Raw genomic sequence first — 10958 nt, 5'->3', positions numbered from 1 at the left:
GTCTCTGTCTCTGTCTCTGTGTCTGTCCTGTCTGTCTTTGTGCCTGTCTGTCCTGTCTGTCCTCTTCTCTCTCTCTCTCTCTTCTCTCTCTCTCTCATCTCTCTTCGCTTGCTGCTCTCTCTCTCTCTGTTCTGTCTCTGTCTCTGTCTCTGTCTCTGTCTCTGTGCTGTCTGTCTGTCTGTCTGTCTGTCTCTCTCTCTCTCTCTCTCTCTCTCTCTCTCTCTCTCTCTCTCTCTCTCGCTCTCTCTCAATGTGAATCAGAAACTTGTGTGATTTAATTTTTCAGCTCCTCCTCATCCGATTGCACCTCTTCGATTGTTAGCTGTGGCACGTATTATTCTATTTCTCAGGCATTTTTCCCTCCTAATGTTACACTTATTTGTGCATTGTCCTCCCTTCTTCCTGTCACTATGTGCAATCCACTCAAATGCCCAGGGCATATCATAAGACTTCAAATCGAAACAGCACTGTATAGGAGTGGGTGAAGAATTCTCCCAAACAAGAAAAACTCTCCATGCACCCTTAGTATAAAGCCATTAAAACAAGCACATATGCAGTAAGCTCATTGTTTCTGAATATAACTGGAACAGGAGGCACTTTCACCTGGCCACTGTCTCACTGTGTGACGGCTTATCCTCACGCAGTTGATGTCACCTCTGTTCAGTGGGGGAATTATCGGGTCAAGCTATTTCTGGTGAGGCAAGACAAGCTCCCCCATAATCTTAATAGAAGCTTGACCAACCCCGACGTGATGGCCGGCGAAGACAAGCAGACAGGTCTTTAACTCACTGGCTCTCAGAGCTCAAGGTGAGGATTGATTTAATGTGCTTTTCACAGCCATAATGCTTTGACTAGATGCTGGAAGACCTTTCAGTAATCGCCTCTGAACTGAATAGAGCAGATGTTCCCGTATTAACTAAAGAATTATGAATGGATGTACAGAACAGCTGAATGAAACCAGATGAATGAGAGCATTCATATTGCATGAAGAGTCGTAACAAAAATACAGGACTGACCTTTTACAAGCACGCTGAAAAAACTGAAAGGTCGGAAAAGATACATATCTTTATTAACCCAGGGGTTGTGACCAATATGGTTTTGTGTGTTTTTTGTGAATTTACAACGGCATCGCTGACCTTGGGAGCAGGTGCTTCATAGTCTCAAAAAATCATGGGATTTCCCTCATCTGTTGTAACCACCTGTGGCCCACTTGGTCTAACTCAGTGATTCCAAACCAGGAGCTGTACTATGAGTACTCCAGGTGATGCTTAGGGTGTCTGGAAAAAGCGTCTGTAAGTCTACCTGTTTGTTAAAACAACATCAACAGGAAACAGTGAAAAGATTCAAATAATGAAATCACAGTTAATAGCTAAAAGCTACGTATTTCAGTAGATCCTGTATAGCCTCGCTCCATAGAGGATAATACTGTAATTATGAAATTGGCAGGGCTGGGAAATGTCCAGAGAAAAACATCTCTTTCAACAGGGCAGGGCAGAGGGATGAACTTCAATGAATGGAGGCGTATTAGTGAGAGCGCTTCCAAAAGCAGATTATTAAATCAGTATTCCAACCTCACACTCACTTTTTACAACACGTACTTTTGACTAAATCTACATTAAGTGACATATGTTTATTATAATGTTCTTGCAATCTGTGGGTGTATGCCACACTCATACTGTGCACACACATTACCAGATTTATAATTCTGAAGAACCTGCAGCATATAGATTACAGTTTGATTTCGGTAGCAGTAAACACAGAATTTTTATAAATATATAAAAAAACGTATTTTCAAATTAGGTGATAGTGTTTATGCATCACAAAGTGGTGGAACTGTGTTTTTCTCTAGACATTTTTTCAAGGCCTTTTGAATAGGAAGTTTACAATTCAACACAGGCTGCGCAACAAGGACATTCATGGCTCAAAATCAATATAGACAATTGTGTTCCCTTTGCTCACAAATAAGGAGATGACGCTGGTGCATGTTAATGGTCCATCAGTGGCATAGTCCAACATAAGAAAACAGATGGACAATTGTAATAATAAAATGAAGGTGGCTTGCCATGTAGTATTAGCCTATAAAATGTCAAAACGTTTTTACATTCTGTTTTATGCAAGTACAATTTTGAAGGTATACAGTAAGAGCAACTGTGGTCAGTCTGTGTGAATTACTAAACGTTTGTCATCCCAACCTGATCCATGGCAATTCCTATTTTTTTTAAGTGGCAAATTAATATGAATTCATACGATGTGAATAAAAAAATGTCCTTATTTGAAAAAAAAATGCTGAAACCCCACCAAAAAAACCCTAAACCAAAAGACATAAAAGTACCCTAACATTACATTACAAATTATAATTCATACCACTTATTCAAGTATTATGACATCATCGGGTATAAGGAGTATGCCAAAATGTCATTAATAACTATAAATATTTCACTCTGCACCCAAAACCTACTTTTTCGTAAGCCTTTATACTGTGTGGTACCAGAAAATTAGGAACAAACTGTTTTGTGAGGTTTGGGGGCTCAACAACCACTGGTCACCCATTGATTTTAACTGGTAACAGAATTCTCAATGTGTGGGTACAATATTACTTTATAGTGTAGGATAAAGGTGTTTATGTAATGTTGGCGGGAAACCCGTCAATCACACAATATGAGTCGTGCACGCATGACTGTATGCATCAGCAGTGCAGCTCAGACTCCTGTACCACAGTCAGACATCTGTCTTGTGTAACAGCAGCTGTGCAGCAACAGACTGAAAAACGAAAAAAGAAAGAAGAAAAAGAAAACAGTGCTAAATTAGTAATGACGGTGGAACCCACCAGCAGCAAGAGACTGTTGCTGAAATATTGATGAGATCTGAATACGAGCAGACTCTAAATTCACGTCTGTGCCAAGGCTCTGAGACACACGTTGAAAAGCTTTTTATCGGCCATAACATATAATGTTACCTTATTAAGCCACAGAAGGCTTCCTTTTTGGGAAAGTCGGTGAGCAGAATATAAGTTACATACAAATGTTGTTTACTGAAATGTATACTGCAATGCGAAACGTTTTGCTTTGAAAGACAGAAGTGAATGATTCCTGTTATTTAAAGATGCAGAATAACACACACAAGCACTCCACAGTAATTTCACATGCTTGGGTTTGAACAAATTTCAAATCAATATCGGCACCATCCTGGAAAAGTTTTCTAAAACATGTATAGTAGCTGGTTTAAATAACAACAGAAAACGCCGAATTATTTATGAAGAGAGTATGTTCAACCATTTTGATGAAATGTGTAGTAAGAAAAAGCAAACCAAAATATCAGTTCATGAACAAAATACAAAAATTGCTATTTGAATCACTAAACTGTTTCCTCAGATTTAATTTGTGTTGATACTCTCATGGGTGATTTGCATGGATACAGAATGGTCACCATAAATTATGTTATTAGCATGTGACTGTACATTTTGTTCAAATTTCCCACAGGACCCAATATAGCCACGTAGGACATTTCCTGTTCATTCTTGTCATGAAGTAGCCCGTGACTATGCATGAACTACTGTATATACATGAACATATATTTCACACATACATAGGCCTACTTACATATACAGTAACACGGTCTGGTTGCCGACACTGACAGCATTATATCTAGACCTATGTGTTAAACGTTTTGTATATTATATGTTTTTATATGTGAGTGATGTGGTGATTGCTATGTGTATTATGTGTTTAAGTAACAGCGTGTAGCGGTAGCACTTAACGCTATACATACTTAAAACCTTTTAGCGGCTAACCAGCTAACCACTAACATTTATTTATCAGACTGATCACAGTACAATTAATATGATTTAAAGTATTTTATTTGGAAATCACATTGTACAAGAAACTTACCTGTAGAATGGTATATTCCAGGGGCGTGGCCTCGATTAGGAAAATACTGATAAGCCAGCACAGGTGTGTAAAATGTTAGCTTGGAGAATGGATAGAGAGTAATAGAGTGTGGTAGCTAAGTTCAAGCGAGGACAGAGCTAAGTCCTGCCTCAAAACCAACTGGAAGTTATAGAAACGACTTTTCTGAATGCCTTGGGAATCTATGGACTTGTAAATCTTTTGTTTTGTTTTGTTTATTTTTTGCATACCGGTTTTTACCCTTTTTGCTCAGTTTTTCTGGGAATATTCACTGTTTGGACATTAAACTCACCCCAATTTCTACTAACTTTTTGCAATTGCCATTTTTATGCCTCCAACCACACGTACCATCTCTCACAATTCTAATGAATGCAACTGGAACATTTTCTCACACATTCACGTGTAAATACAAACACAAAGATAATTCAGTGAGGAAATTATAAATAATGAGGGGAAAAGTCGTTCATTTCACAGTTTTGCCACCAGTGCAACAGTAGTGCATCCAAGAAAACCCTGGAAAATGTTGGTAATACTTGAAAGAAGCTGGTCAAACGAAACAGATGCCAACATGGACAAATTCTATAAAAATACATCATACTCAAATATCAAAATAACAGCTATGCAAAACAATAAATAAATGTTCTGTAGATGAATGTAGATAAACATTTGTAACGTTGTTTTGTGATATAAGTTATTGGCCCGAATGAGCATATAATTGGATAAATTTAGAACTGTTCTACAGATAATCACGATAAATCACGGTTCATCACATCCACAATAAAATGTATGTCTGTGCACTATGCATATTTATTTTGTTTCACGCACGCACGCACACATACATGTATATGTATAGGAAATATTTGCATGTAATATATTTATATACAAATTCCTTTCTATATTTTATATTTTTCTTAAATATATGCATGTATGTGTATGTCTTTATGAACACAAAATGAATATGCACAGTGCACAGACATATATTATTATAAACACAAACTTTTATTCTGGATGCGATGAATTGCTAAACAGCATTAGCTAAATTCACTTGTGTATACTAAGCAATATTGGTACTGTGTTTGGAATCACGACTTGATGCCTATAACTCAAAACCAAAAACTAAACCAGTGAGAAACACTAGTTTATCTTTTAGAACTACAATTTTTTAGAGGCATCATTTTTTAGACAATCCCGTTCTGTTTCTACTGGCCTTTTCAATTTTCTTTAAAGGAAGACAAATCTGACTCAGCGGCACTGAGGCGGATTACCCAACAATCTAAGCAGCATTACATCACCAAAGTATGGACTTGGAGAAAGACTGTGAGGGTGCAATTTGGGACAGGGCCATGGATACCAAACACTACCGCTTCTTGTGAGTCACACGGCCTAACACAATTTACAAGTGAGAGAAATGGCAAAGAAGATTATTATCAGTAATTTGGAACAAACTATGCCTTAAACTCTTGAACAAAACTTCATTTCTATCCCAACAACTGTAGACTGAAGCAATCCTCAGAGCACAAGAAATGTGGCATGCACACAGCTGCCCTCTTGCTGCCGCTAATGGCATGATGTGACAAAGCACAGCGTGTAATTATTTGATTATGAAAAAATATTCTTCCCTCACGGGTTTCCTAAGGGCACAAATTATGCGAATCACAGGCTCACTATGCAGCAGACACCTGTACGTGTACCATCTGACTAGTTTCTTTGCGAATGACTCACAGTAAATCATGAGATGCTGTAGTAGAATAATTGGATTGATGTACTCCAACGGCTCTGATGCCAAACTGTAATTCCCAGTTAATGCTTTACCGCGGAGACAGGTCAGATTGTGGTCACCAAAGAATCTTCTTCAAACAGATCTTATGACTCGATGACATCCCTTGGAAACCAACATGTGTTCAGATCGATATTTTTATCTTCTGTAGAGATCAGAATGTGTGGTTCAGCAGTGATAAGGCTGTTTAAAACTGTTAAAAAATGAAGTTCCCATCTCTTTACGCGTGGCTCTACAGTTGAGTGAGCGGAACAGGGCCATCAATTATGCATGGTTAGTAATACGCACTTTGTTTACCCCTCAACTGTTTAAAGTAAAGAACAACTAAAACAGATATTGTGAACAGGTATTAAGCAATATTCTAACACTGTAACAAAAGAAAAAATCTATATATGCCAAGGAGATGCCACAATATCTCCAAAACTTTCTACAGTGCACATGTCTAAAACATATTTCAGCATTATTTTGATCTTTTTGGCCTGGAAGTTATAAAGTATACTCACAGTATTCTGAGCAGCAGTGGTGTCAATGGTCCTATTCAAGTGCCTATTAGCTGGAACCCCACTGGTGTTCTCAGTATTTTTCACTTTACTACATTGCGTTTGTTGCCTTTTACTTGCGAATTCTCAACTGTAAAATCTAAAGCGCATTTCATTACTGAATGTCAGTTCTCCTTGCTTGTTAGTGAGAGTGTGTCTATTTTGTAGTTCTGAACTGTCAAGCCTAAAGCCTTGGACCTTATTCTCATCCAACTAAATGCTGCTTTTGACGCTATCGTTTTCACTTTCAAGAATGGTTCAATCTTTCCTTTTATGTTCACATTCTTGGACTAAGTCATCATTGGCCTTCTCACAAAGCTATCAGACTCCCCCCTAAATAATTAAACTTGGAACGATAATGGATTCAAAATTAAACCAAATCTTATGGACGTCTACTCCCTTTAGTGCAGTATGTTCCAAGACCATCTATTTAAAAGCCTTATAGGAGCGCAGCATAGGCCCTATCTATGTAAACATCCATCACATTTGCACCAGCCTTCGATTTAAGTCCAATTTGAGACCGGCTTCACATGGGAGCCATTTTAATTAATGTGGATTGCCCTAATTAGCCTCTTTGTGACTGTCTTAATTACCAGGACAAAAACCGGGACACCCCAGTCTGAATTAGCATCATGCGAAAGGATTCTGAGCCTTATTTTTATGCAGCAAGGTCAAATGTTTCCATTCTGCTCTCCTTGCATTAATGAGAGTGAATTTGCATGTGTATTGAATTAGATTTGGCAGATTATTGTTCCTTTGCTAATCTCTGCCATTGGTCTCCAGAGAGGATTTTTCAATACAAAAACTCCAACCATTAACATATCCATATCACAGACCAGTACTTAGAGGTTCGAACACCTCAAATCTGTTGATAGTGACACATTCCCACTGAGAAAATTGAAACTGGCCGAACTTGGGCCAAATTTTCCCCCTTACAACAATCCCGATCCCGGATCTACCGATTATCTTTTCAGACTTTCCTGTGATGTGAGGTTACGAGTGATTGAATCTGTTCAGAAGCACGTCTGCGCTGCTCAGATCTCAAATGGGAAATATTCAACATGTTGAATATTTATGATCCGAAATCCCATTGTGTGGAGAAACCCCATAGGACAAACATACAAGCACTCTGTAGACAGTCACGTGGAAACGGTACAGCTCCACAACTTCATCCAATAATTTCTTCATTTTTCAAATGAATGTTCTGTAAAAGGCGATTTAAAAATAAAAAAATTCTTGCCCGTTGTCCGTCATGTTTGTTTACTCTAAAGTCACATTTGAGAGATTTAGCAAGATTTCCTAAGTTCACAGTTGATACTCTGGTTGTTTGTGAATGGAATTTGTTTGTGGTGTCCTGTCTTTGTCTTGAAAATTCTGTTATCGTTTACATAGTTGTTTCAAACCTGTCAAATTTCAAATTTCGTTGTTTTGCTGAACACAAAAAAAGATATTTGGAAGAAGGTTTGCAATCAAACAGTTCTGGGGCACTACTGACTACTTTAGTAGGAGTGAAATCTACTATGGTAGTCAATGGTGCCCCAGAACTGTGTAGTTTCCCACATTCTTTAAAAATCTTCTTTTGTGCTCAACAGAACAAAGAATTTGATACAGGTTTGAAACATCTTTTGGGCGAACTATTCCTAAGTCTGATGTCACAAAATGCTTTCGGGTCCAAGCGCTTAGATGCTGTCACCATTCTGCCTGTCATGTCTTGTTTTGGCCACTAGGAGCCCCAATTGTGTTCTGTTTTTGATCCCTGTTTAATTTGAGTAGTTGTTTTCACCTGTGCCTTGTTTTCCCGTGTAGTACTTAAACCTTACTTTTTCCCTCAGTTCCTTGCACTAAGTTTGAATGTGTAGTACTCAACCTTGTATGTTCTACCCCTGTGGACTATTGCTTGCTTGCTTCCCGAGATTGGATTACTTTTGTGACCTCCATTTTTGGTATGTGCTTGTTCCCCTGCGAACCCTGCTTTTTGAGTTTATTCTATTTTTGATCACAAGGTTTTTTGATTTTGGACTCTGTGGATTTACCTCTCCACCTATTGGATTACTTACTTTTATGAAGACACTGCATTTGCCTTTGGCCTTTTTTTGTTTATTAAACTGGAATACTTAACCTGCTGTGTCTGTCATCTTCTGGGTTCCATCTCATCCCAAGTGGCTTGACTGGTGTAGTGACTATCTCCTACAACAGAGACCCGAGCCCGGGTCCTGACAGAAACACCATGAACCCAGAGGCAGCCAGCTCACAGGAGATCCTTTCTACACTGTCTCGCCATGAGGGGGCGTTCCAACGCCACAAGGCCATGCTGGTACAACAGGAGACTTTAATGGCGCAACACTCCCAGCTATTGTCACAGATGCTGGAGTCCGTTCAACGGATGTCGGATCGGCTTCCTGCTGCGTCTGCCGCTCAAGCCCAATCTATCCAAGTCCCCATGGCAATAAACCCCGGGGTGGAACCTCGCCTTCCACCACCTCAGCGATTATCAGGTGACCCGAGTTCCTGTAAAGGCATTTAACCCAATGTTCACTCTCGTTTGAACTGCAGCCTTCCTCGTTTCCCACTGACCGGTTGAGGATAGCATATATCATCACGTTGTTGTCTGGGAAAGCCCTGGCTTGGGCCACCGCTGTGTGGGAGGCTCAAGGTACCTGCTGCTCCAGCTACTCGGCCTTTTCGGAGGAGTTCAAGAGAGTCTTTCGACACACTGCCAGTGGCCCAGAGTCGTCCAGGAAGCTACTAAATCTCCAACAGGGCCATAGCAGTGTGACTGACTATGCTATCCAGTTCCGGACGATTGCAGCAGGGAGCGGCTGGGATGACGAGGCACTCGTGGCATGCTTCCTGAACGGTCTCTCTGGCCCAATTCAAGATGAACTTGCTACCCGGGAACCATCAGAAGGTCTCGAGCACCTGATCAAACTAGCTTCCCGCATTGACAACCGACTGAGAGAAAGGGAATTTCATCGCAGACGTCTCTGCCCGTTCTCCACCGGTCCCAGTCCTGAGTTCCATCCATCACCCTCACAAGCACCTCCAGAACCCATGCAACTGGGACGTGCCCGCCTCTCCCAGACAGAAAGAGTCCGTCGGATGAGGGAACGTTGCTGCCTGTATTGTGGCAAACCCGGCCATCTCCGTCATGCCTGTCCCGAGCTTCAGGGAAACGCCCCAACCCATGCAGACCAGGGAGAACTGTAATGGGAAATGTAAGCACCTCCCATCCGTCCAACTCCCGCTTCCTTCTTGCAGTCACCCTCTACTGGGACAATCAAGAGCTACCCCTACGAGCGCTGGACTCTGGTGCTGCAGGGAATTTTATGGACGGTACCTGGGCCAAAGAAAACGACATCCCTACTGACTGTCTTACCTCTCCCTTGAAGGTCACTGCGCTGGATGGGAGACCTCTGGGGCCAGGCCTAGTTTCGCGAGCTACTACCCCTCTTCGCATGACTATCCTTTGACACAAGGAGATGATACGGTTTCATCTCATCCCCTCTCCCGAGTTCCCCCTCATTCTTGGGTACCCCTGGCTCTGTGACCACAACCCGGACATTGACTGGGCTGTGGGGTCCATCAGCCAGTGGGGACATGCCTATTCTAGAGTTCCCCTGACCCTTCTCCCGAGGTTCTAGAGTTCATTGATCTGTCCCGAGTCCCCAAGTGTTACCATGACCTTAAGATGGTGTTCAGCAAACAGAAGGCCACCACGTTACCGCCCCACAGGCTCTACGACTGCACCGTTGATCTGCTTCCAGGCACCTGCCCTCACATCGGATCTTTTCTCTGTCTCCGCCAGAACGGCTTGCTATGGATTCCTATATCCAGGATGCCCTAGCAGCGGGCTTGATTCGTTCGTCCACCTCACCTGCAGGGGCAGGTTTATTTTTGTGGCCAAGAAGGATGGGGACTACGTCCCTGTATCGACTACCGAGGGCTCAATAGCATCACAGTACGTAACCGGTACCCTCTACCCATCATGGCCACGGCCTTTGAGCTACTGCAAGGAGCATCCCTCTTCACCAAGCTGGATCTGCAGAATGCATACCATCTTGTGCGGATCAGGCAAGGCGATGAGTGGAAGACAGCTTTTAACACACCCACCGGTCACTACGAATACCTTGTGATGCCCTTTGGCCTGACCAACGCCCTGGCTGTTTTGCAAGCCCTTATTAACGATGTGCTCCGGGATATGCTCAACCTCTTTGTGTTCGTCTATCTGGATGACATCCTCATCTTTTCGGCCTCCGCCCAAAAACATACGGAGCATGTCAGAAGAGTCCTCAAACGTCTTCTCGATAACCACCTGTATGTCAAGCCCGAAAAGTGTGAGTTCCATGCCTCTCGAGTACAGATCTTGGGATTTCTTAGTGGAACCTGGCCATGTCCAGATGGACCAAAAGAAGGTTGAGGCGGTAGCAGATTGGCCCACCCCCACATCCCTCAAAGAAGTCCAATGCTTCCTTGGGTTCACAAACTTCTACCGGAAGTTCATCAGAGACTTCAGCTCTATAGCAGCTCCTCTCTCTGCCCTCACCAAGAGTGGCATCGCTGAGTTTCAGTGGGGGGCGGAAGCTGAGGCAGCCTTCGTGAACCTAAAGCAGCGGATCATCTCTGCTCCCATCCTGACGCTTCCCGACAAGGACAAGCCCTTCGTGGTGGAGGTAGATGCATCTGAAGTGGGGGTTGGAGCAGTACTGTCCCAGAGAGGTGACGACAAAAAACTCCACC

Source organism: Triplophysa rosa, linkage group LG16 (genome assembly GCF_024868665.1).
Source record: "Triplophysa rosa linkage group LG16, Trosa_1v2, whole genome shotgun sequence".
In the NCBI taxonomy this organism is placed as follows: domain Eukaryota; kingdom Metazoa; phylum Chordata; class Actinopteri; order Cypriniformes; family Nemacheilidae; genus Triplophysa; species Triplophysa rosa.
The sequence above is the reverse complement of the archived record's forward strand: the minus strand, read 5'-3'. Positions refer to the sequence as shown.